At 46.7% G+C, this 27,517-nt stretch overlaps 1 pseudogene; it reads right to left on the bottom strand.

Annotated features, from left to right (window-relative positions):
* Positions 1-7,478: 7,478 nt before the first annotated feature.
* On the bottom strand, positions 7,479-8,240 carry LOC115328267 (annotated as a pseudogene).
* Between the last annotated feature and the right edge of the window lie 19,277 nt (positions 8,241-27,517).

The following is a 27,517-nucleotide window of genomic DNA, read 5'->3' as shown; positions in this document are numbered from 1 at the left end:
ACTTGCTTGCTTTTTGTCGTCTCCTCGTTCAAACAAAAGCGGCCCGTAGACCAAACTTTGACCCGGTGATTGCGCTAAGAAGTAATTGCAGGCCTCAAAAGACTTAAGTTGGCTCGGTGTAAACAGTAGATACAAGATGTTGATCATTGGTACCGGTGGCCATCACCGACTTGATACGCTTGCTCTGGTCCCGCTTCCGATTTTCAGTATCGACGTCGATAATCGCCGCACCTTCTACACTTTTGCAACACGAGCGACGTCGCGACCGAAAATAGCTAGAAGAATCTCATCATGGTTTTGGCGTCCATTCTGCGGCGTTCATGCGAATGAATCACCGCACGTCAAATTATTTACGGAAAGTTTAGCGGCGTAACGAGCCTTGATAATTTTGTTCAGGGGATTAAAGTGGTAAGACATTGCGATGAGGACGTAGAATCGACAATTTCAAAGCGAAAAAGAGTACGCAGACTCACACAGACGCCGACAACGTGGCATTCGAATGGTTTGTTGACGCGGAATGCGGTGCTTCTTGCCCGTACTCCATTGCGAACGGGTTCGAACTGTCGTCTGCTCTTTCAAAACTTAGTTGCTTTTTGTCGTCAGCTCGTTCAAACGACAGCGGCCCGTAAACCAAGCGTTGACCCGGTAATTGCGATAAGAACTAAGTGCAGGCCTCAAAACACTTTTGAAGGTTGGTTGGGGTAAGTAGGCTAAGTGGAAATAGACACAAGAAGATGTTGATCATTGTTACCAGTGGCCATCACCGACTTGTAATGCCCGATTCTACTTGCGGTTTTCAGTATCGACGTCCGCCATCTCAGCTACGGTCCACGCTTTTGCAGTCCGAGCGACGTCGTGACTGAAAATGGCGAGCAGAATCTCATCGTGGGAGTCAGGCTTTGGCGCCCATTCTGCGGCGTCCACGTGAAATGAATCGCCGCACGTCACATTATTCACGCAAAGTTTTGCCTCGTTAGTTTTCCTGAAGCCGCTCAAGTAGTCAGACATTGTTAGGAGAACGTAGAATAAACAATTCCAACGCGAAAAAGAACACGGGGACTCCCACCGACGCCGACAACAACGCAATTCAATGGCTTGTTTATGGGCGACGGCGGGCTTCTTGCCCACCATCCACCGCGCATGCGCGGCGCCGGTGGCGTCCGCTAGGGGCGCTCCGGTTTGTTTGTAAACATGAGTTGGTGTATAAGGTACAACGAGACACACTTAAATTATAAAACTGATAGGCGTTCAGTTTTTACAATAGAAACAGTTGAAACACACTGTGTGAGCTCCAACGCACTCTTCGCGGACCCCTTCTTGCATTCCATGCACTCGATGCATACGGAATGCGGGGCTCCTTGGCTCATATAAGTGCTTTGCATACCAGGCATGCACTGCGAGTCTCTTGTGGTGCAGTGCACCACATGACCTGAAAAACGGTCGGACACTCATAACCCTTTCTCTTCGGTTTCACTTTATTTTTATTTTTATTTATTTCTTATTTGGGGGGGGGGGGGGGGGGGTAATAAACGCCGGTCCTTGGTTGTTGCTTTTGCCAACAACAGCTCCGTCTTGTGGGGAAATGACGTTAGAAGAGTGCTGCACTTCGACCTGCTGGTTCCCTTTTTCCATCCTACCTAGGTCCTGAAGAAATGTTTTGGAAACTTGAAACGTCGGGAAGAACGCGCCTCCTGTTGCCCAGCCGCTTTTTTTTTTTTCTTTTGTAGACCCGCTATTTTTTTATTTTTTTTTTCGAGTAGTATGCCTCGCCCCTAAAGCGCATCGTTTGTTTCATCGAATAGTGTGGCAGCAGTGCGAAAAGAGTGACGCTGTTGCTTGACACTTCTGAGAGCTTTGTTCAGGTCTCTTTCGCGCCATGAAGCCCTCGTTGTTTTTTCTTTTCTACGTTCGGACCGTCCTAAACGCGGAGAGAAAGTAATATGGCTCAGAAGCAACCAGGAGACTCGCGCTTCATTGACATGCGCGTCATAGAATGCCAGATTGTGGCGCTTTGCTCCGCGCGTATCCCATTACGTAAATGATTATTTCTGTTAAAAAAGCACCAACAGATCGCTCAAATTCGGTCCGCACGGAGCCAATAAAGCGTACCAATAAAATTAAAGCTTACCTTGGCAGAATAGTCGGTGTTAAACGGGGTGCACGTATCGAAGCGAAAACTCGCTATGAATTTTGCACCTTTTTTGGCGGGGGGGTGAACACGTCAACTTCAACTCCGCATTTTTTTTCTTCTCCACAACACTCTCACTGACAGCTCTTGTGTTTTACTTACTCAAAGTGTGGAAGTCACGCACCTTTCCATGAAGTTTGAACGTACTCCGATTGCTAGTCTAGGAGATGGATGGCGCTAAACACAAACTGTCGCATTTTGCCCAGGGTATCATATGACCCCGCCTTACACTGCTACATAACCTTGACGGTCTAATTAAAACAGACGATGTATCTGTTCATACCGCCGTCATCACGTTAACAAGTCGTCTACATTAATGCAGTAATTAACGCAATAAAAAAAAAAAATCTTCCTCGAGCCTAAACAAAAAAAAAAAAAAAAAAAAAAATGGCATATATGTTTTATGGAGCTATACTTCGTTACCCCTTACGATGAACCGGAGCGGACGCTATACTAGCCGGATCGAATCCAATCCAAAGCCGCATGCGTGTCACGTGATCTTCGAGAGGGGGCGCAACTACGCGCGGGGCGCCTATCACGTGACGCGTTTCACGGCGCCGGATTGGCGGAAACTTCACGTAACATCCGCCGCGGCCCAACATAAGGCAAAAACGAGTTGTTTTAAGCGCATTTCAACGCATGTTTGTTCGTTCGTGTTCTTGGTTTGTAGCCAGTCTCGAAAGCCAACTGAGCGCAGAAGTTACTCGAGCATAATTTCGTGCGTTTGGTCTCCCCCCCCCCCCCCCCCCCTCTCTTTCTCTCTCCATTTTTATTTCTTTCTCTCCGCAAATTATTCCTCAGTTTATGCTTCTATGGGTTGCCTTTGTTGTTGTTGTTATGTTGTTGTTTTTTTTCTTCTCAGAAATGGTTTTTGTATGTTACAGTCTTTATCTCTAACGTTTTCATCGCCGCGATGCGAGCTGCAGACAGCGGCGGCGACTTGGAGGAGGAATAACCGTGTCAGTGCTCAACGGTGCCACGTAGGCAGCCCGCGCAAGCTCAAGGTCTTTTGCCCTTTATCGTAAAGCGCTCTTTTGGCGTTTATGGTTCCGTAGTTTTACCGCGGGCGCGCAGTTCACACAGAACAGCGTGGAAACGGCCAGGAGCAAGACGAGAGTGCGCGGTGGTGGTGGCGGCGGTACGAGTCTTCCTAAGTGCACATCACCGCAACAAAATAATAAGCGCTATACGACAATTTGAGGATAAAAATGGATGGCTGCATGTCGAGAACTGCTTTTTTTTTTTTTTTTTGCTTTTGCTTTGCGAAAATATCAAGGAAGGTTAGGAGGGTGCCCCGACATGGAGCGATAACTCGAGCAAATGTCCCTTAAAAAAGACAAAAAAAAAAAAAGGGGGGGGGGGGGGGCGTTATTACTCGTAAAATTATATGACCCCAAAAGTTCATGTTCCGAAACATACACTTTGCGCGCGTAAGGAAAACATATTTTGGAAAGATGACCTTGTGGATAGGTGTTTGTTGAGAGAAAAAAAAAATAAGCAACTTAGCCAGTGCAGTACGACTGCTAGCCTGGGGTCTTTAACGTGCACACCGCAGTAGTGATACACAGCCGCACGCCGGTACGATGCTCATCCGGATCGAAACGGGCAGGGGTAGGCATTGAACCCAGGATCCCTGGGTTCTGCAGCGCGAGCTTTCGCGTGCTCTGAGCTGGTGTGCGCTAGCCCACTTAATTGGTCACCAATCTCTTTTTCTTTTTACAGCAAGTTTATTGAGCGTTTGGAAACTTATTTCGAACAAAACCAGACAGCCGACAGGCCGGCTGTTTTTCCGTTAGACTATGAGCAGCCTGAACGTCGTATCATTATACGCTAACACTTCACATACACCATTTCTGGAGACGTCTTTCGATTAAGTCCTACTGCTCCTTATCCTCTGGAAATCTTTTTGCCACAACACTGAGAGTCTACCTCAACTTGGCCGCAAAATACCACCATGTTCGCTTGGCACGGATGTCGCACTCGAGATACGCAGTTCGGGATCGCCAAATCGCGTGCAGACCGAGCACCACTAAAACACGCAGCACAGTTGAAGAGTGCTCCTCGCTCTCAAGACACAACCATTTGAACACGTTCCAGACAAGTTCAAACTCTACAGTAAAGAGGCACTTCAGTTCCGCCCAAAAAAGGTAAGCGTTGCTACACTTCAAAAACACGTGATGTAAGGTTTCAGTCGCCCCGCACAAAGCGCAGTTTAGCGACCACGGAACAAAGAATCCTTTCTTATCAAGCCACACTTTCACAGGGAGCACTTCAACATGAAAACGAGCAAATAAATCTTTGCTGCTTGTAGGCACAGGCAGCTTTCTCAGCTGTTTAAAGACATCGGATGAGTTGGGAGTGCTGACGGGCTGTCGGTACAACGGCACTGGTAAACCTGCCGAGACAGTGTCCCGGTAAAGTGCCTTCCGTTCCACCGTCAAAAGATACTCCCAAGAGAAGTGAACCAAGAACCTGATTGAGTCAGCAACTTCCTTGTAATATCTGAGATGCCGCGACATGGTCGCCCGACTCGTGGTGCTCACCATCCATTGTTGCAGGTTTCCATATCCTAAGCAATGGAATGCGGTCGTAAAAATTGGATCTCTTTGATCTCTAAAGAATAGAAAGCGCTGCACATAAAGTTTGAGGGTCACATTCACGAGCCCGTAGCCACCACTTTTCAGACTCCAAAACAGTTTGCTCCTTCGCATCTTTTCCATCCGCGATCGCCAAATGAACGTGGCCAAATCTCTGTGGATGGCGTTCACTGTGCCTGCGCCGCAACAAACCACTTGTGCCACATGCAGGATCGCAGGGTATGACACCGCGTTGCAGACATAGCTTCTGGAGAACATTGACAAACGTCTTGCTCTCCAAGAAGAAAGTTTTACTGGTATGGTCGTGCAATTTCTGCTTCCACTGTTGTGACGTAAACACTGACAGATCCATGGGCACGCCGAGGTACTTTTCCACGCCTGTAGACCATTTGATGCCCATGAACTTCGATGGCTTTGCGGCCCACTCTCCGAGCCTTTCGACTTGTTCTTATGGAGTCTTGCTCCGGAACACCGACCGTAGCTTTCTAGTTTATCCAAGACTGTTTCGATTTCTCGCTTTGAAGGGCATACAAAAGAAACATCGTCTGCGTACGCCAGGAGTTTTACAGGTGCTCCCTCCAGGTTGAGACCGGAGATTGACTTGTTACGCTGCACCTTGAGGCACAGTGGCTCCAGCTGTAGAGCGAACAAGATTGGTGTCATGGGGCAGCCTTGCCGGAGAGAATGCTGAAGCGAAACTGGCTTTCCTTTCTTCCCATTTATTAAAAGCCGCATGGTGATGCTCTTGTAGCACAGCCCTATCGAATCTCTCATCACTTCACCCACCCCACATCGTTCCAAAACCTTCATGAGAAACTCGTGGGACACTCGATCAAACGCTTGACTGAGATCCGTCTGCAGCACCGCTAATGGTTGACGACCTTCGGCTGCCGCTTCACAGACAAAACGCATGACGTGAAGGTTGCGATGAATGGACCGTCCTTTCAAGCCATAGGTTTGGTGCTCTCCGATGACGTTTTTCAGTCCAATGTTCAGACGCCGTGCCAATATTTTCGCCATTATCTTGTAGTCTGTGCTTAACAAACTTATAGGACGGAAGTTTGTTACTTCGGGGATTTTTCCGCAGGTTTGTACTTTTGGAATCAAAACAGTGAAGCTCTCTTTCACCGACGGGGGAAGTAGCTGTCTTTCTTGTATGTCTTGATACACTGTCAGCAGAATGGGGCAGAGGAGGATAATAAACATCTTATAAAACTCGGAGCCTATTCCGTCCGGGCCCGGGGCCTTGTTTGCTGGCAGATTCTTGATTGCCCAGTTGACTTCTGCTGTACTGATCGGTTGATCTATGCGGTCCTTATGCTTCTCTGACACTTGCGGCAGATCGTTGAGAAAACTATCGGTGATGTTATTATCGACATCTTCTCTTCGAAATAGCTCACTGTAGACGGCTGCAAACATATCTTCAAATTCTGTTTGTCCTTCTGCCATGACATCACCGTTTCTTACTTTCAGAATTGTATTTTTTCAGACCCCTTGCTCTTTCCAGCATTACGAAAATTTTTGTCGGCACCTCTTCTTCGTTTAACATACGACTGCGGCTCCGGACTGCAGCAGCACTTAGCGTTTCTTCCAGTAACTTGAGAAGTTGTGCTTTACATTATTTTATGTCATCCTGAAAAACTTCAGGGCTTTGTTCTTCTTCGACAATCAGTGTCTTGAGGGACTGAACCAACGCCCTTGTCTCTCGCGTGCGCTCAATCTGTCGCTTTTGCGAAAAGTCAGTTGCGAGTTCCTTCAACTCCAATTTGAAGTTCTCCCACACGCAGGCATCTAGAGGAGTTTCATTGCCAAGTAAATCAATCTTTTCTTTCACCATCGAAGCAAATTCTTTGTCTTGTAAAATGCTCATGTTCATTTTCCAGCTTCCATTACGTGCCTTGCTGCGAGTTTTTGCTCCAGACTTGAGAGAAAAAGAAACCAGCGCATGATCAGAGAACGAGACCGCGTCAGCCCTGCACTCCTCCACCTGATTCAGCATCTCGCTTGACAGGTAGAGTCTGTCAAGGCGGGCGTGAGATGCTCCCTGGCAATGCGTGAAGCGAGAGAAAAATCTTTCAGCGGGCTTGTGGACGTCGACCAGGTTAAAGTGCTCCAACACGCTCTTCAGCTTAGTTGCACTCGGTTCCCTTATTGTAGCATGGTTAGAGCGGTCACGGCTATATAACACGAAGTGAAAGTCTCCACCTAGAATGACTTTTCCAGGCGTGTCCAAGATTCGTATCAAAGACTTGAAAAAAAGACAGCGTTCAGCAGCATCATTCGGTGCATAAACCGACACTAGACGAACTAGTTCATTTTTAACGAGGGCAGTCAACTCTGCTTACGCGACCGTCCGCGCCAAGCTCACAATCAACAACGGATAAACACTTTTTCCTTTTGACAAGCACCGCCGTTCTTCCAGACACATTGCCAAGAGTCAATGTGTGAAAACACCAAAACACGTGTCCAAAGTACTGCACGAAGTCTTTTACCTGCTCATGCGCGGAGATTCTTGTTTCCTGAACGAAAGCAATATCTATGCGTTTGTCCAGCAGCAGACTGAGTAGCCATTCCTTACATTTCCTTGCTACAGTACTAACAGCGTTCAAGGTTGCAATATTCAAAGGATTCGAGTTTTTAGTCATTCAATAAAGTGTTGGAGTTGGGACGGCTTACACGTTATCAGAACATTGTCAATCTTCGAAGGCTGTTTCTTCAAGTGCTGAAGCACCCCGCTCTGTCAACCATGGTTAGCCTTGAGGTTCGGTGCCTTTCTTCCAACGCTTGCGAGTCACAAGAGTAAATCGTTGGTCAGCCGCAGTCGCACGCGCTACAGTTTTTTCCGTTGATCGCTCTTCCTTCCTTTTAATTTGCGCTTCCACTCCGGTGACTTCTCGATCCGGGTTGCCATCTGCCCCGCTGGCCTTTCTGTTTTCCTCGTCCTTCACCTCAACCGACTCTGGTGTGACTTGTCCTGCTTGCGAGTTCTCTCCCGTCTTCGGCGACGGCGGCTCTGCCATCTTGACTTCTGCGACGCTGCTTGCTGGTGGTGCTGAATCGGATGCTTCGACGCGTCAATCGACAATCCAGACGCCTTCCCTGTCGGAGTCGCGGCAATGGTCTCCTCCATTTCATCTTGGTCGATCAGGTTATCGACGTCGTGCAGTTCAGTTGGAGGCCTCGCTTTTGCCGCGTACGTGGATACAGTTGTCCTCCTCATGTCCGTAAGTGCAGCATGTCCTGCACCACAGAGTGTGACACTGCTTGCGCATGTGTCCTACCTTCTTGCACCGTAAGCACTGAGGTGAGCGGCCTGGAATGGACACCAACGCTGGCATTTCGAGGATGTCGATTTGATGCGGGATAGCGTCCACTGTGATGCCTTCCTTGAGCACCATCGTGGCTGTTCAAGTTGTTGTCTCCACATTCTCAAAGCCTGGTTGCCTCCACTTCTCGCGCACGATTGATTTCACTTTACCGTGCGACTCGAACGTCTTTTGCACAGCTTCGTTGGGAACGCAGACGGGAACCCAATGAACTTTGAATAATAATAATAATAATAATAATAATGATATTTATTTGCATACAAAAAATCTGATCCTGAGTGGCGTGCACGGCTGTGCAGAAAGGTTAAAACCCGTACGCGAGTGCGCCTGCCAGCCCGCCACCCAGGATGTGATAAAAAAAAAAAAAAAACACGCACACGTATACCAAATTTGTACACAGGGCCGTAACCCAAAATGTTTTAAAAGAAAAATGAGGGTGAAATGTAGAGAGTAAGTTGACTCACACACACACAAACACACACTACACTACACCACTGTTATGACGCCTGCTGCTGTAGGTGCTTTGAAAACAAGCGACACATTGACACAGATTCAGTACGGTCCTGGGGAAGCGGCGAACGTATCCTGAGCGGGGCCGAGATGAAATCCTCGATGCCGGCTAAGATCGGCGAGGAGCTGTGGTGTTTGGTACGCGCTCGAATAAGTTCAGGCTGTCCCGATCTCTTGTTAATCCTTGGGATGGTCGCAAGGTACGTCCCTTTGAGCGAGCCGTCGAGAAGTCGGCAGGTAAGGCCCACCCTGGCGACTCTTCTTCGATGAGCCAGGGAACGCCATTTGAGATCCTTAAGCCGACTGGCGTAGGGCAACGCAGGATTGTGTTGGCGAGTAAAGTATGTCCGAGTAGCACGCCGCTGCACGCTTTCCAGGCTGTCAACCAAATTAGTTTGATGTGGGCACCACACCGCACTACAGTACTCGAGATGCGGAAGAACGAGCGCGGTGTATAGTACGCGGAAGGTGGTAGGACCGCACGCTTTGGAAACTCGTGTCACGAATCCCAAAAGACGTCGGGCTTTGGCAACAGCATTGGCAACGTGCAGAGAGAATGTTAAGTTAGGGGTAAACGTCACACCCAGAATTGGTAATGATGTGACCGATGTAAGAGGTGTTGCAGACACGGTGTACAAAGGGGCTCCTGAGCTGCGGCTGTGACTGACCCGCATGACTGCACACTTGGATGGGTTAAGAAGAAGGCAGTTTGAGACGGACCACTGCTGCACTATAGACAGGTTCCGCTGAAGGTTGGGACAGCTTGCGCGAGGTGTAGTTCGTGCAAGCAGAGTGATGTCGTCAGCATATTGGACTATCTGCGTGTCGATAGATTGGGAAAGATCGTTGGTGTATGTGGAAAAGAGAGTAGGGCCAAGGAATAATTTCTCACTCACATTAGGATCGATGACCAGGCAGGTCTTGCCCTTGACGTTGAGCACTGCCGCATGTAGCAGCTTCTCCTTCGCTGCCGCGTTGTGCAGGGTAAGCATCCAAACGTGGTTGTACTGGAAGGCACCGAAGCCGGCCACGTCATTCATGTCAACGACGTCCTTCAGAACGTCGCGAAAGTCGTCGATGCGATACGGTCTCGCTGATGGGTCGCCATGTAGAAAGACTGAATTAAAAGAATAACAACCTGTTGGCAGCGTAGGCAGGATGATACGGTAGTCCTGGGGAGTCAAATATTCCGAAATACCTGTTGGAACCCGGCTAGGGTAAGCCGTAGAACGCGCTCCGCTGGAGCTCATGATTCCTCGACCGCGCGCCTCGGCGTTCGAAAAAAGAATCCCCACTCGGTCACCGATCTTCCGTTTTCGTTGGGATGTGCGCGCTGAGTACTGCTAATATAAGGAGTATTCACTGGCGGCCATAGCTGTGTGCGCGAATTCTGAGCGTGTGCTGATGGCGAGCTTTTACAGTTCTTTTGCAACGTGCATTCCGCACCATCAAGAGTGGCGGTCTTAGCAGCCTATTGATGTGAGCTCCTTCTGATCATGCGCTTTAAACAGCACCCACAAATATGGCGTCCAGCGAATACTTCCTATACGTCGTACTAAAGAAGAAGAATACGATCAGGGGATGAGGACAGAAAGAATAACCAAGGAAGGATGCCTCGGTTGGTAACTGATTTGGGGGAGGGGTATAAGGGAGGTGAAAGAAAGTTGAAAGAGAAAGAAGAGGACAAATGATTAACTTCTTATCACTGTAGGCCCACTAATAATGTGGGCGTAAAAACACATATGCAGACAAGTGCAATTGAGAGTTTCCTGGGGCATCTAAAACGAGGCTAAAAGGAAACACTGAAAGTGCGTATTTCACTGGGCGCAAACGTTCGCGTAAAGATACAAAACGTTCGCTTAAAGATACAAACTATATACAATATCACACACACACAATTCCATGTAAGCTCAGGTAAGCACATAAATGCCAGTGTGATCACAAAAATAAGTTCTGTGGACGATCACGAATAATGGCAGGCACGACACTTTTCACAAACAAAATGTCAAGCAAATTTCCGATAAAAAAAAAATGAAAGCCGTTTACAACTCCCTGTAACACCGAATTGGAGCGCAGCTCTTGAGGAGGAGGAGGGAAGGGTACAGAGGGTTACCTGTTGTCGGGGCGGGGGGGGGGGGGGGGGGGTCACAGGTCATGTGGCCTTGGGGGGAAAATTTTCCCCCCAAGGCCACGACAAATTTTCCCCGCTAAATCTAGCGGGAAAATTTTCCCCGCTAGATTTAGCGGGGAAAATTTTCCGCTAGATTTAGCGGGGAAATTTTTCCGCTAGATTTAGCGGGGAAATTTTTCCACTAGAGGAATTTTTTCCGCTAGATTTAGCGTGGAATTTTTTCCGCTAAATCTAGCGGGGAAAATTTTCCGCTAGATTTAGCGGGGAAATTTTTTCGCTAGATTTAGCGGGGAAATTTTTCCACTAGATTTAGCGGAGAAATTTTTCCGCTAGATTTAGCGGGGAATTTTTTCCGCTATATTTAGCGGGGAAAATTTTCCGCTAGATTTAGCGGGGAATATTTCCGCTAGATTTAGCGGGGAAAATTTTCCGCTAAATTTAGCGGGGAATTTTTTCCGCTAAATCTAGCGGGGAAAATTTTCCACGGTGCCCGCTAGAAATCCGCTAGAACCGCTAGAAAAGATTCCCCGCTAAATCTAGCGGAAAAATTTCCCCGCTAGATTTAGCGGGGAAATTTTTACGCTAGATTTAGCGTGGAAATTTTTCCGCTAGATCTAGCGGCGAAATTTTTCCGCTAGATTTAGCGGGGAATTTTTTCCGCTAGATTTAGCGGGGAATTTTTTCCGCTAAATCTAGCGGGGAAAATTTTCCGCTAGATTTAGCGGGGAAATTATTCCGCTAAATTTAGCGGGGAATATTTCCGAATTTAGCGGGGAAATTTTTCCGCTAGATTTAGCGGGGAATTTTACCCATAATGCACCGCGCGGTTACGCCGACGGCGACGGCGACGGCGACGGCGACGCCGCTCAAGCCGGAAACGGGCCCCTAAGAGCTGCGCTCTAAAACAAACAAACAAACGCAGAAGCGTATTTGCGGCTTTCTCCTTCTTCAGAGTAGTGTCCCAGGCTCCCAGTACCTATAGGCAGTGCCTATACATAGTGTTCAAGAGTGGAAGTACGTCACATATGTCGTAAATAGCCGGTCATCTAGCTGAGACATAGTGTTCTTTAGAAGTTCCCTCCCAATCTCGAAGGGGTATTCACACGAGAGAGAAATCCCGGGGATTTCTCCCTGGCACGCGCATCAAACGACGAAAACGCCAGGCTTTGCGATGTGCAAAATCCTCGCGTTTTCATCTCGTGATGCGCGCGTGCCGGGGAGAAATCCCCGGGATTTCTCCCTCGTGTGAATACCCCTTTAGAGATAGAGTTTTAACGCAATCGCAACATACAAAGTTTGGATTGTGTGTGTTTCCAATTCGGTGTATGAATTCTGGAAACACACATGCGCAATCTATGATAACAGATTTCGTTCGCTTAGGTAGGTTGCGCGGCGCACGACAGGTGAGCTTCGGATCCATCCTATTAGCGGCGAGATGTTTCGGTGGCGCCCTCGTTCGGTTACCTTTCGTGACGTCATTACCTTGTGAACAACAAGTTCGATGGTGTTTGTGAGGAGCATGGTGAAAGCCTGAAATCATGTCGCTCTCAAAGCAACACTGCCAACACCGTCAAAATTGAAGTTCTCACATTCCTCTTATTTCCGCCGATGAAACATCCTTTGCTGAAGTCACAGTCAGCATTCGGCCAATTGTGGTGGGCTGACCACAGCGACGCTTTCGATAACTCACGTCGCCAATAGTAGTGGAAAGCAGAGCTGTTCCAAAGGCGTTTTGTTGCACTCCGGGTATGAATTGGTTACAAACAAATTGTTTAAGACTAAATACAAGCAAAACTAAGTATATTATTTTTAAGCCAGTAAATAAACTCGACTGCAGCCCCATACGCTTAAAATGTGAAGACACTTTGTCGGAACAAAACTTTCTCGGTGTATGGTTTACTGAGGACCTTTCATGGAACACTCATGTGAATAAACTCAAAGGTGAATTATTTCGTGTTACGGGAAGTATGTATACAATGCGAAATTTTCTGCTCATTTGGTTATAACAGACGTTGTATTATTCTTTGTTCTACTCTAAAATCAGTTACGGCATCTTAGTTTGGGGGACGACGATCAGTTCGAACATATGTCAAACTTATCAGCTTGCAGAAGAGGATTCTTCGCATGTGCGAAAATTATAAAGGAGATATCAGAAACATAAGAACCCAACCACTATTCGTCAAATATAATATGCTTAATAAGACAGACCAAGTATACTATTTTAAGAGCTTACAATAGATTCAAAAAGAAAATACTCCATACAAAAAGCGAGTTAAGATCCTTACCAACTACGATACCCAAAGCGAAGGATGCCTTCAATAGGAACCAATTATGGCCGCCAAACATTGTCATTTCAGATAACCAAGATGCTAAACAGAACAGACATGACTATAGATTACAGTAGAACATTTTACGCCTTCAAGAAACAGTGCCGAAGCTTTTGAGTGGGCAGTGATGTCAACTTCTCAGTTGAATAATATGTAGGCTAAGCTGTTATTTCTGCTATGTACTTATTCTTAACTACAAATGTGGCTCGACATATAATGCCGCCCGCGGCCGAGAAAGCAACGCTCGGTCACGGACTTCCAGAAGATTCGCGTTTATTCTGGTTCCGGTTGTAACTTTGGTCCTGCTTTCTTGTTCTCGAAAGTGCCAGTTCATCCTCGCCTCGAGCGCGCGACGCTCGGACCTTCTTTGCCGGACTTTCGTGATGGTGACGCACTGTAGGTTAGCAGGTACCCGGGACCTTGTCGAGTCAGTCTGGCTCTCGCTCTCTGTTACGCCGCCGAATCGCCGCCCGCTTTTCTGCTGCCTCGACGTTCGTTCTTTACTTATTTTGTTTTGCACAAGTTCGCCCATTAAACCTTTATTTTCAGTTCACGTTCACTGTTCGTCTTCTCGTCACCTCCATTCGTGACAATGTTCGATCATTCTTCATTGCTAAACTAAATGGCTGCAATCAGTCCTATTTTATGCCGTGTCCTTCTTCTCTCTTTTTTGTGTAATACTTTAAATTTTTTATGTGTATATTAGTGATATGGGATGCTTCCGGTGTCATACTAAGCTGCATTTGTTCTACGATACGAATCATGCTTGTTGTGTAACATGTAATTTTGCTGGTTGTTTTATTGTGTCCTTTTATTTCGTTTTACATTTTATAGTGTTTAATGTTGAACTAGCTGTTTCATTGTGCCTTCTTTTTTATTTTCATCTTTTACTGAGCATGCCATGTTTTGCTGAATGTATTCATCGCACTGTTGACTGTTGAAATGTTGGGGGGGCAGAGACTCTATCAGGCTTCACGCTTTTATCTCTGTCCCCTGGGCAAACCTCCCCCTCCCCCCCCCCCCCCCCCCCTAAAATAAAAATAGGTTGATGAGGGCAGCAACGTGGCCTCTAGAGTGAGTGGGGTATCTTGACATTAGGATTTAAGGAGTGAGCGGATGTAGCAGCAGCATCTGTCACCTCGTTCCCAGGTACCTAAAAGTGTCCTGGAATCCACTGAAATCCGGTAGACCGATCTTACCAGCCTAAAGCCCCTTGATAAAGGCGTTTTTTACAAGTACCGCCAACCATTGTTGTGGAAACGTGCGAGGCACGTGCCACGAGCGGGTGCTCCGCCGCCATTCGCTTCCAAGGTCCGCTCAATTCAGTGCTGCGCCGCCATTTGCTTCTAAGGGCCGCTCGAGACACGGGCCTCGTGCACTCGCGCATTTGACGCTACTTGCAAGACAAACGCAAACATATCGAGGGGCTTTATAGACGCTTTCAGCGCGCGCCAGATCGAGCCGCCATAGCCGACCTTCTCTTGTCTTACCGAGATGCCGAGCCACTGAAGCGGGCGTTGCCGAACCTCCACAAAGGCCTTGGCTGGGAAGAAGGACGCAGTAGAATCTAAAATGGCAATAACCTGTCCTGCTGTGGTAATGATGAAGTGAAGCGAACGGAATAAGCGGGAACAAAAACTGAAGGTCGGTTATGGCGGCGCCCATGCACAGCTGCCTGAAAGCGTCTATACCAGCCAGTTTGACAACGCCACCCACTGCCGCAATGCATCGAAGGAACTTTAGTTTTTTTGCACGTGCGAGAACCACGCGGGAGCTCTGCTCGCGTGGAGCACAAGAAGGCACCAGCCCTCGCATGCTCGGCCGTCTGCCTCTTTTGAACTAAAGTTATGGCGGCTTCACGCATCCGCCAAACGCTTAGTGAGATGTGTGTATTAGGTGTCCGGCTGCCTACATATGCTTTAAGAAGGCTTAAAAGTTTTGTAACGGCGTGTTCATATTCACTTCGTTGTAAGTTCGTAAAAACGCTTCGGAGGGCCGGCTTAGAATCTGAGAACACTGTCCATGTTGGAACTGGCTTTGTCATTATGACTTCCTCCCGAGCCCCACTAGCCCTTCCGCCGTTGACGATGTTTTGTGGCTGAGCTTGAGCTTTGTCGTTGTGACGTAAGATATGATCACAGTGCTTGCAATGGAGCTTCTTTTGACAGAAGATCCATCTGTATGTACGTGAGTTTTCGTCGCTTGGTTAGAAAAAGTGGTCGATTAAGTGGGTTGCTATAGAACAAGCATTGGTGTGTTTGATTTCTTTTTGATGCCCGGAATTTCAAATGCTACAAATTGGGACAGGGAGTCTCCATGGAGGTATTTTCGACATTTAAACGAGTCTGCGTCATCGGAAGGTAATCTTCCATTGTAAGCAATGCCTTTGAATACTCAGAGTGAGGTCGCTTCAAGATAGTGTCAGCAAGCGAGCTTTTTCTATGCTTAGTACGATGTCTTATAGGTGAACTCGTATATGCATCAGCAGGAGTTCAACAGGCATGGTACGTGCTTCAGCCACCGTACCCAGAGTCGATGCACAAGCCGGCAGGCCTAAACATCCTCGGAGGCAACGTGCCTGAACACAGCTTTGAGCGTTTTGATGTTGGTTTGACATGCGCCCTCAAGAACGGGTTTACTATACCGAAGTAAGACGACAAACGAGGCATCATATATTAGGGGCGAAGCTCCTTAGGCGTTAGCCATGTCCGCATGTCCGTCCGTCGTCCGGCGTGCCCCTGCTCGTTAGCTCACAAGCAGGAGCTCACGAGCTCCTGCTCGTGAGTTCAGCAGCGAGAGCAAGAAAAAAAAAAAAAAACGAAAAAAGATTTAAAAAAAATAGGGGGCTCTGAGATGCCATCCCATCTATCTTCTTAAAAAAAGAAAAAAGAAGAAAACCACATTCTTCTACTGACATGAATTCAAGAAAAAGAAAAAAAAAGAGTAGGTGGTTCTGAGTTGCCATCCCATCTGTCTTCTTACAAAAAGAAAAAGAAGAAAACCACACATTCTTTTACTGACATGAATGAAAACGACACCATCAGCACTATACTCTGTTTCACCTTATGATGTACCGCAGGAAAGGCTACAAGCTCGAGCTCCTTGCTCTGGGGCACATCTCGGCGGCACAAGCTCTTGTGACTTAAGAGCAGCTGCCAACGCTGAGCTCGCGCTTCTAGCCTTCGCTGCGGTACAACATAAGGTGAAACGAAGTATACCTATGACCAAAATCAGTATCAAGAAAAAGAAGAGAAAAAAAAAAAGAGTAGGGGGTTTTGAGTTGCCATTCCATCTGTCTTCTTAAATAAAGAAAAAGAAGAAAACCACACATTCTCCTACTGAAATGAATGAAAACGGCACCATCAGCACTACCTATGACCAAAATCAGTATCATCAGCACCACCCGAGCTTCGCCGCAATCAACATCATCCACCACGTGGAGATGCGGTAATTTTTTTTTCTTTCTTTCTTTTTTTTTTTTTTTGTAAAAAGATTTTACTCTTATGTCCCACGTCATTCAACCGAAAAAAGGAGCGAGAACACTAAAACTGGTTAGCTTTGTTCGCAGGTACTGTATGTGAGGTGTCCAGGTTACATCCCGGTCAATATTGACCCCCAAAGAATGTGTGGCACTTAACGTATGGCACGTTTTTTTTTTTTTTTTTTTTCTGTTTTGAGGGGGTATTTTTCCATTTTGCGACAAGTAAACGCGATGACTGCTGATTTGAGAGCTGAAAGTTTAAGTCCACAAGTGTGAAGATATCTGGCAATTTTCTCTTCAGCAAACGCAACTCTTTCTTTGGCCTAAACTCGTGTGGATCCAGAGGCCCACAGATGTCATCAGCGTAAAATAAGGCTTTTACGGTTAATGGAGGGACTGAGGCGAGATGAATAAGGACGACATTGAAGAGTATAGGGCTCAGGACACCTCCCTGAGGGGCACCACGGGTGACAGGGTAATGGAGCGTGTCTTCATCATTCGTGGGCATGTAGATTGACCTCTTGGTAAGGTAGCTTTTTATCCACTTGTATGTACAGCCTCAACGGAAAAAGAGTAGCACAAGTGACCGATGACCGGAGCGGCAAAATCGCGACACGCGGCGCTCTTGTTCCCAAGCGCGCCGATAGCGAGAGTGCCAGTCACGCTGCATGTCTCACCGCGGGGGTGGCCGGCAGAAAATTGACAGATAAGATAGCTGTTAAAATGAGGGCTTTCGGATGGGCTGCTTTCTGCCGGCCGCCCCCCCGTTGAGACATGGAACGTGACTGGCACTCTCGCTATCGGCGCGCTCGGGAACAATAGCGCCGCGTGTCGCGATTTTGCCGCTCCGGTCGTCGGTCACTTGTGCTACTCTTTTTCCGTTGCAGCTGTACGTCCTCCATTGCCAACTTTATACAGGGCCTGAAATATTGCTACATGAGTGACACAATCAAACACTCCTTTAACATCTAAGAAAGACGCTATCGTTATTTTACGCTGTTTTTGTTCTTGTTGGATGTACGCCCCAAGGTCAATACCCCGCCAACAGAGCATCTTCTTCGACGGAAGCCCTGCATAATGTCTGGATATAGCCTCTGTGTTTGAAGATACCAGTTTAAGCAACGTTGAACCATCGTTTCCATTATTTTTCCCACACAACTCGCGAGTGCAACCGGCCGATACGAGGTCAATTGAAGTAGCGATTTTCCCGGTTTCAAGAGCGGAACAATTCTAGACAGTTTCCATGATTTGGTCGGTCCACGAAGAGTTGTATATATTCAGAAGAAAGTAGCGCGCGTCCTTCCCCTTGTCTATTAGAAAACTGTACTGTATATCATCAGTTCCAGGTGAGGTGTGAGGTCTGACTGAGGCCAGTGCAGCAACAAGTTCTCCTATGTCGTGAACAGATGATCCATGGCTTTTTCACGCGGTAATGGTATGACCGTGGCGTGAAATGAAGACCGGCTCGATTGAGTCGTATATGTTGTCAGAACAATACGAAAGTGGTTAGCAATTTTTTCCCCTAAACAATTTGTTGACAATGCCGGCGAACGGAATGGTCGGAGTTGTGTAGGGGGAAATCTTAGACTTCTTGAAATCTTCCATATTTTACATAATGGCTTCTGAGGACCTATATTTTCACAAAAACACGTCCAAAGCTGACGGGCGAGCTTCTGGAAATGGCGACGTATTTTCTTTTGTATACTCTCCGGGATTCGCGGAGGTCCTCAAGGTTCTTGGTTCCCTTGTTTCGTCTTTCTGCTTTTCTACGCTGAGCACGAAGGCGCTCATACTCTGCATCGATTTTTGTTTCTGTCGATGGAACGTTATACGCATGTGTCGATTCTACTGCAGAAGACACAAGCGTTTTTGAGTTCATGGAGGTTTGCAACTTCTTTGCCTTTGTTTGCAATTTTTTCTTCGAACGTGTGACAATCGGTTCGTTTAAGCAGATGGTTTTTCTGAACGTTGGTGAAACCCCCGATGAAGGTGTATGTGGGCACGTAATCACTCCCACGCGTTTCTATATCTGCCAACCAAGTCGCTTTCGCTATTAGCTCTGCCGAAACAAATGTTAAAGCAAAGCGCACGTGAAGGCAACCTAGTTAAGTCAAGACAACTGCCGCCCTTCGTTCCGTGGAAGTATGTCGGCGTTCCATCATTGAGCGTAAATACGTTGTGCTGATCAGCGAGCTCAGCGAGGTGTCTTCCTCGAGGGTTAGTGCGAACACATCCCTATATTAGATGATGTGCATTAAATCACCCGTAAGAATATGTGGCAGACGGTAGCGTATTTGGGATGGAGTATAAATACGGTCTGTAGAGTTCGGACCTCGGTGGCACTTATGATCCGAACATCGTGAGCTTCACTTTTCCATTGGTAATCGTGACACAAACATATTCGTTGGTTGCATGTGCAGGGGAAATGTGTGAAGTATATGTAAGGTCCCTACAAATAACCATTCTCACACGACATATTTTTACGACATGCAGAGTCAAAACTTTCGTACCTTAATAACCGAGTATCTTATGGTAAGTTTGATTCAGAAATAACGATAATAGGAACGTTATATTTAAAAACCAGCTGCCTAAAATCAGAAAGTATGGATCTCAAAACTCTTGCATTCCATTGTAATATAGAGGCTTTCTTATAGTGGTCGTCGATAGTGCCGATAAATGCGATGTGTGATAGCGTTGATCACTGGAAGAACTCGCTAAGTATTCCATAGCAAGGAAGCCTGTACCTCCGAAAGGCTGTTTGTACCGGGAGATGCTTTTAGTGCAACAAAAAACAGGGGTAGGAGAACCCGTAACAGATTTGTTTGTTGAAGCAGGTGCGGCGATTAAAGCACCGATGGGAATGTTGCTGGTGTGCAGGTGGGAAGCGTTCGGTTATTCTGGTGGTTGCGTGGTGCTGGCTTGTTGCGTGGAACCGGCATAGTTATTGGGATGTAGGCTCGCCCAGGACGCTGCTCCAATGGAAGAAAGCCTTGCTGTAACGTGTTCGTATTTTCTTCACGAGTCCTGCGAGAATATTTTGGGGTCGTCTCGTACTTTGACTGGCTAGTTGATGCATGTACGATGTGACCACTCTCGTTGCGGTGGGCAGCGAACAACGGTCGGATTTGGAGACTAGCACCATTTCGTTTCGCAGCAGTGGCGGCCTTTTTCCGCGGGCATCCAGAATAAGTAGATGATTGGCCGCCACTGACGTTGGCTGGACGAAAGTGAAGAAAATAAACCCTGGAGAAGGGGAATCTTTTCTGGAGTTGCATTCTTTATGGCTATGTGGTCCCGCACATACCTTGCATCGACGCTCACCTCTACAATTCCTGGCGGTATGGATATATGTCTTTGGCAGTTGAAGCATTGTACGGCGTGTCCAAAGTATTCCTCACCGGGTGGCTGGTGAGCCCAAGGTAGATGCGCTAAGACATGACTCGGTCAATCCGGAATATCAGGACAACTGTCTTTGAGGGGCGTTCCTCGACGATGCCGTCATTCTGTCGCCGGTATGAGACTTAGTGTTCAACAGACACTAATCCAAAATCTTTTAAATTTTCCAGGAGCTCGCCGTTGGTACACTCAAGCGGGACATATTTCAGTTTGCCGTAGTTCATGGAATAAGCTTCTGGGACGCAGACTGGCACTTCGATCTTTCTGAGGGAGGTGAAGGCGAGGAGTTGGTTCGCCGAGTTCAAGGAGGCCGCGTTTACGGAAAGGTTGTCGTCGTTGTTGATTCTGTGCCAGATAATCTTTTCTTATATGATTGTGACGATTTCGTTGGCCAATAAGTCCGGGTTAACGCGCCAAAATGATGCGTTTGTCGACGTGGGCTAGAAAACTACAGGAATGTCAGTTCTGTTCTTTCGTTATGTGACGAGGGTGTCGGGTGGGTCGGTCCTCAGTAGCATCTGCGATGCCATCCAGTAAGTGCACCGATGTGGCGTCATTGTCTCTGTCATTTTCGGCATCAGCGGAACGCAGTTTATTGTGTGGAATGCTAGCATCTAGTGTCAAACCCGTTGTGGCTCGAAGAACCATGTCGAGGAGGGCGAATTAGACGGCGGCCATCATTTCCTTGACCATCAAACACCATCCAATTACTGGCTATCGCCTTCTTTGGAGGCAGTGCCGGTATCACTGGACGTTTCCTGCAACTCCCAGCGGAGTCTGCAGCTCCCCATTTGTGGCCAGCGAGCTGTGGCCAGAAAGGGCTGCGGTTCGTAGAGTTTCTGGCTAAGATTGAAGGTGGACGGACTGCTTCTGTGCCTGTTGACACAAGGATCGAAAAAAAGGAGCGTCTTACTCTGAGCGCGTTTTCTTCGTTTCATTCAGAAAATACTAAAGACAGTCTGCATACATTGTATGAGGCGTGTTTCTTGCTTGTACAACGGACCTGTCACATTAGTCAGACGAGAACTGTCCGCAGAAATGTTCGAAGCGCACAAACGTGTGAAGCAAACATGCGTCATAAATGCTTCAGGAATGCCCGTAGATAATTATGTCATCGTGTCTGCGGAGAAACTCCGTCTGTCTTTTTGTACCATGTACGAGCACTGTGGCTTAAAAGGCCTCTGACACGCCCCCCTCCCCCCCAAAAAAAAAAAAAAAATAAACAAATAAATTTTATGCTAGGCGCTAAAGTGGTGTATAAGGATATCACCAAACAATTGTTTCACTTAAGAGTTGCGTAGATTTTTTTATAAAAAATTGAAATACGAAGCCAATTCAAAGTTCCCGCCGGTGCACTGTGACGCAACAGTGTACCGCAAGAGGTCGGGGCGGTCAGAACGAAGGCAGAGCTCTGAACGAAGGCATCGCCGAAAGCCACGTGAGTTGTATCACTCCTCGTGCTCACCGCGACCGCGCGTAATATCGTTTTTATATTTTTGTTATTCTCCGCACCTGCGCGAGTAATCCAAGCATACAAGGTTTCTTATTTGCTTTTCATCGTTTAATGTTGCTGTAACGGTAGAAGAAGGGGAGTCAGTGAACCTAGTAAACAAGTTCTGCTCATGTTCTATACAAAACACACACTTTATACTCGACGTTTACTTGTACTTGGTACACTCACCAGTTCGTATTCTCTAGACGGTAAACATCTTCAGCCTGGAGAGTATCCGATGATTCGACGACCTCGGTGTCTGAACGTTCAGCAATGCGATCGGGCGTGTCGTATGTTACACATCCTAATTTCCGTGAGCGCTCTAATTTTTGCTTCCAAAACTCGATACCTTGTTTTGTGCCCAGTATGGCTCTGTACTGCCCGACTGATGGCATGCACTCGTGCACTGGCTTGCACTCGCAACGCTTTCATCACTGACCTCCATCACGTCGATCTACTGACTCTTCGTCCTCAACTTTTACAGCGCGCAAACTAACAAACGGTGCCGTGATAAAAAGCTAGTGGAACTGAAACTTCGTTTTCTACAAGCGCTCGTGGAGAAGACGGAAAAAAAGACTTAGGCACGGTCGTGTGGAGCACCAGGAGTGAAACTCACGTGATTTCCGGCGAACACAATTTAGTGACGTAAGTCAATGCGTCCCTTCTGACCGCCCTGACACCTTGCGGTACACTGTTACGTCACAGGGTGCTGGCGGGCAATTTGAATTTTTTTGGCGTGTCAGAGGCCCTTTAAGGGTGTTACAGCAACACGTTTAGGATGCTGACGAGCAACCTAAAAACAGAATACTGGTGATCTTAGCAGCATTCTATGTATATATGTACATTTCTACAAGCAGCACATTGACAAGCAACAAACACCACATGCAGTTTTCCCGTGTTCAGAAACAGCAAATACAAACGCCACGGGTCACGAACGAAAGAGGTATCATATGTTACCCAGGTGCCTGCACCACCTTGTGGTATACTCGACAATTGAAAGATATATCATCTCTGCAGTAACTAAGGTTATATATATATGTTTTATTGCCCTCGTCAATGTTTCGCGCAATGCATATAAGGTCACTTGAATTTCTAATTGAGGAAAAGACATTGGTACAGGCAATCATTATTTCGGAACGTCTCTAAAAAATCTCGGCTAAAGCGTGCGTCGAACACTGCGCAAAAAGGGGTGTTCGCCTTACTTCACCACGAGATGCGACACTGCGTCACATGACACCGTGACGGCACAATGTTGCGTGAGCTCTGCTCACTGGTCACGGAAAAGTACACTCCAAGCACCATTTACGAGTGTTCAAGGTAACATCGCTTTAATTTATTATTGAAAAGAGTGTAGCAAGTCAAAATAAGGGTGATCAAAGTGTTTAGCCGTGGGTGTAAATCTATAGAACTGCGTTTTTACAGCTTTAAGGTGTAAATTTTCTTAGAGTCAGTTTTTCTCCGAAGTAGCATCCCCAACTTTCTTAGACATCAACGCCTCGCTAAATGCACTAAAATGATAATTTCAACTGAACAACAACAAACATCGCTATGTTCCCCTGGAATATTTCGGATGACAGTCATAAAATGCCATTAAGCAGTAACTAAACTTTTGAACGGGTATAATTCTTATTCCACGGCTCTACAATTTCCCCTTTTCTTGACAAAAAATCGCAATGTTTTAGAGGGCTGTAATTGCCTGGGAAAAATAAAACGCAAATCAATTCTTTGATATTTCCTTGAAAACTTTTGATTCTACGGAATGTCCCAGCAAGTTGGCTGTGTGAGAGCAAAGAAGGCCGTTGTCAATAAAAAATAAAAAAGTAAAACATTTGAAGGATTGAATGAGGCGAACATTATTTCCATGCACTTCCACGCACTTTTGAGCTACCCAAACCAATCATATGTTCGGAACCACCGGCATTTACCCTTTCCGGTATGCTACTTTGTGCCGCAAAATTGAGCATAGTTAATGCGAAATCGGCAAGTGAAAGTGATGCCAAAACCAACATTCAAAAATGCCCTCACTTTTCGGTGCCGTGACGTCGGGGGAAGGCAGGCTTGCAGGTCGAGCGTGCAGTCCACAAATGGACTATGTCGAGCATTTGTTCCGTGCAGCTGCGCGGGTGCTGGAGCAATTAGTCCCCAAAGCATTCATTTGACTCAATAAAACGGCTTGTAATCAGTTGGGAACAAAGTCTTCCGTCCAAAGAGTGAAGCTTCCTCTGACGTCACTCTTTTATTGTTTCCAGTGGAGACTTTCACTTTGAAAAACATGGTGATGACCAAAATTGTAAATTCAATAACTTCGTGAAAAAAAATTATTTTGGCCCGATATTTGGGCTACTTTTTCAGCGATGCTTGTTGGTGCGTGTAGCATATGTTCAGGTAAATCGGGGACTATATATGCAGGCAACGCAAAACTACCCCTTTACCAGGATAAAACAAAATAAAAAAAAATATCAACTGGTGCACTAAATATTGAGCGCCATTGGTGGTCGTTCAGATTTGGGGAGCCTGCGTGGGCAGATGAAGCTTGAGATAGTATAAGATTTATGCGCCAATAAAAATTGTGATATTAAAATAGGTTAAATAAATAACAAATAGAGTCACGGCAGTCTCGTCCCATTTCTTCATTTAGTTGATCAGCCGTCGCTGAAGACGCTTAACGACGCGAGCAAAGATATTTGCCATAGGAGCTCACAATTAATATTTGCTGAAAGTAAGACATGTTAAGTCACTCATTTCGAATGCGAAACTTCAACCTGGTGTAGTGTGTGTGTGTGTGTGGGGGGGGGGGGGGGGGGGGCCGGGGGGGGGGGGTAATATTTTAGACTTTCGTATGGGAGGCTTTTTGATGAGGTAATGACGTAACTTAATATATGCTCTCTTGAGCTGTAACGTAACATTAGCTTACAAGCTTACTGTCGTCGTATGACAAGCTGCTTTAACTATCATGATTTTAGGTTTTTGACGCTGTCCTAGTTTTACGGTTCACAATGATTAAGTTGTTCATACAGCGGGAGGTTAGTCCGCCTGAACATGGCGACATTGTTACCCACTGTATATGAGAACTTTAGACGGCGCAATACAACTGCTAGCCTGGGGTCCTTAGCGTGCATCACGCACTAGTGATACCCGACGGCACGCCGGTACGATGCTCATCCAGACCGGCGTGCGGGGCGTCAAAGAGCTGTCGTCTTCATTGACCTGTAGACACGTCTATGGCTTCTAATATTACCTGTCCTAAAAGTCAAATTCCACAATTCCCTCTCTATTAAAGAGAGAGAGGGAGAAAAAAAGAAATAAGCCTGTAATTGACATATCTTAGAAGTAAATTACGTGGATGCTTGTTGTCACAGTCAAAACAATAGTTGTATTCGAAGACGCTCCAACAAAACGGCGTGAGAGCATTAGCTTTTTGAGAACAGTAGCATCATTACTTGGGATATGAACTGTTAACTTGATATTTAGCGTGTGCACTTTTTTTTTAGGCAAATTATCATGCTAAATAGTTTGTCAGGTGTGGCGCCTTCTCGTTGAGCACCAATGGCGGTAAAAGTCAGATTATTATCGATACACTCTTAAAAATACGGGGTGTATAGGAGAACACCCCTTGTTCCGTATGTAACACCCCAAAACTACATTTGGACGTCCAGTCCACTGACTTCGAGCTGGCAATACAAGCTTTCACGAGCGGCTTGATAGCTGTTGGATATAACGTATTAAATAGATAATGTGCGTATCAAAGACTAGAAAAGAAAAATAAACACTGAGGTTTTGCAGCAGGGCTAAAAAAAAACCTTGATTATCTTCCTGTAGCCTTTAGCGAGTACATTAGCTATTTTACAAAGTTGTATCGGTCGACTATCGAGCCACTCTTAAAAGTTTGCATCGTCGGTTTGACGCCTGTGAACTGAACGTCGAATTGTTGTTTTGGGGAGTTACATAGGGGACAAGGGGTGCACCCCTATACACCCTTTATTTCTTAGAGTGTGGTCACTCTGACTATCGATGACTCGGAGAGTCGATAGTCCGAGTGACCATCTACAACTCTACCAAAGTCATACACAAACAAACAAACGAACGAACAAATAAACAAACAAGACGTGTTTTGTGCACTTTTTTTTCTTTTCCAAATTTCGACAGAGACTTAGTGAGTTTCAGCCCACCGAAATTACAGAAGATGAGGCCACCCTCTAAGGTACAGTGCTTCTCAAACCTAAAGGGGCCATGAAATGAATTCTGGGCTGGTATAAATGATTTTAGATTAGGATTTTACTAGTCGCATATCCTTTAGTGGGCCAAAATTAAAGAAGGTAGAAAGTCGAAAGCAAATTCGAAAATATTGCGGACTATTTCGTTCCTCCTTTTCTCTGAAAGCCCTCCGCCTTTTCGTTGCGATACATCCGCGGTACCCGAGGAACGCGTCAGCCGACCCCAGCTCGGGCGCTGGACACGAGCACTGGTGTCACTCGGCGGTGAATCAGTCGACGAATATTTGGATTGGCGCTCATGGCCAATGCTTGCCGTGACGGCACTTATCATCACTTGCGAATGACAAGTTCCATGGTGTGCTTCCCCAGCCCCGCCCGTTTCGATCTAGATGAGCATCGTACCTGCTTGCGGTCGTGTATCAGTACTGCGTGGTGCACGTCAAAGACCCCAGGCTAGCGGTTCTACTGCACTGGATATATTGCTCATCTACAGCTGAGAGACAAGTCACTCGTTGAAGGCAGACTAACCTCAGGACTGCGTAAACATACCCACAACCATTTTTTTTTTCATGGTGTGCAAAAACACGTTGGAAGCTTGGAGTCGTCGCATTTGGTGAAATACTACGCCACGACCAAGTGGTTTTTCATTTCGCTTTTGAGTTGAAGATTAAAGCTAAGGAGAAAGATTTGAAAAATAATTTCATGGGCCTTTTAAGGCGCCGCTCGGTTACCTATATCCTATTTTTTATTGCCGGCTATTCAAAACTAAACTGCTCACACAGCAGCTGGAATGTCTCCCCCGGGCTGGAAATTGTGATCGTGAAGTCAATACTTCACCTGGTTATTCGACTGTTACGGATATAGCACAAAAATGCGCAAAAATCAAACCATCTTGTGGTGGCGTCAAGTTTGGGGAGAACCGTGTGCGTGACATCAAGTGAAATGAATGAGTATGCGGGAATAAACCTCACTAAAAGCGAGATCAGATCGCAAGATACGAAAGAATGAAAGGACAACGTGCGCGGTTCAGCTCCGTTCCGCACGCACGCACACACACATACATGCACACGCACACGTGCGCATTCACACGTAGAGGACCTTGCCCGTATTCACATTTTTGAAAACTTTTATTGCGAGCTGTAGCAAATATTCCTTGCGAAGAAAAAATCTGCAGGGCGGCGCCGACGCACGCAGACCGCGATAAACCACACGACGTTCGTCCATGCATAAGCTAGAAACGTAAAAAGAAAAAAGGAGCTCTCGCTTGGGAAGGTTAGTCGTCAGACGATTTTTACACGCAGTTGCGAGCATGTCGATTGAAATACGCCCTCCCCACCCGAACTACGGCGCTTTGCGGACAACTTGCTGCGTGCTTCGCCAAGCGTGAACCCCCCCCCCCCCCTCTCCCCCAAGAAAAAAAACAAACAAACAAACTACGAAAGAAAATTTTTTCCTTAAACAATCCCCCGCAAATATCCTGCTGCTCTTAGGACAATAACCCACAATAATCTCATCCTCCCCTGGAGCTAGAAATGGAAAGGGATTGCACGTACCGCCAGGCAACGCGCCTTTCGCGCCAGCCGCAGGATAACGCAGCGTAAGCGCGCCACTAGTGTCACAATAAAATATGCATATTCTGAAATGATTATATAGCTTGTTTCCTTATATAGCTGAATTCGCATAATTTTCAACTAAGAATCGAGAGTATTGCGTCGCCGCAGACCCGGCGCAAACCGTGCGCATGGATCATTTTGAAGCGGGCTCGTGTTCAAAGATGGCTTCCGTCAGACACCTGTTCATTCCAGCCAATCAGGAGAACCGTTAAAACCGGAACCGAAACTAAACGCGGACACGC

This window comes from Ixodes scapularis, unplaced genomic scaffold (assembly GCF_016920785.2).
Source record: "Ixodes scapularis isolate PalLabHiFi unplaced genomic scaffold, ASM1692078v2 PGA_scaffold8__174_contigs__length_109621045, whole genome shotgun sequence".
Lineage (NCBI taxonomy): Eukaryota > Metazoa > Arthropoda > Arachnida > Ixodida > Ixodidae > Ixodes > Ixodes scapularis.
Note: the sequence above shows the minus strand (reverse complement) of the source record. Positions and strands in the feature narration are given on the sequence as shown.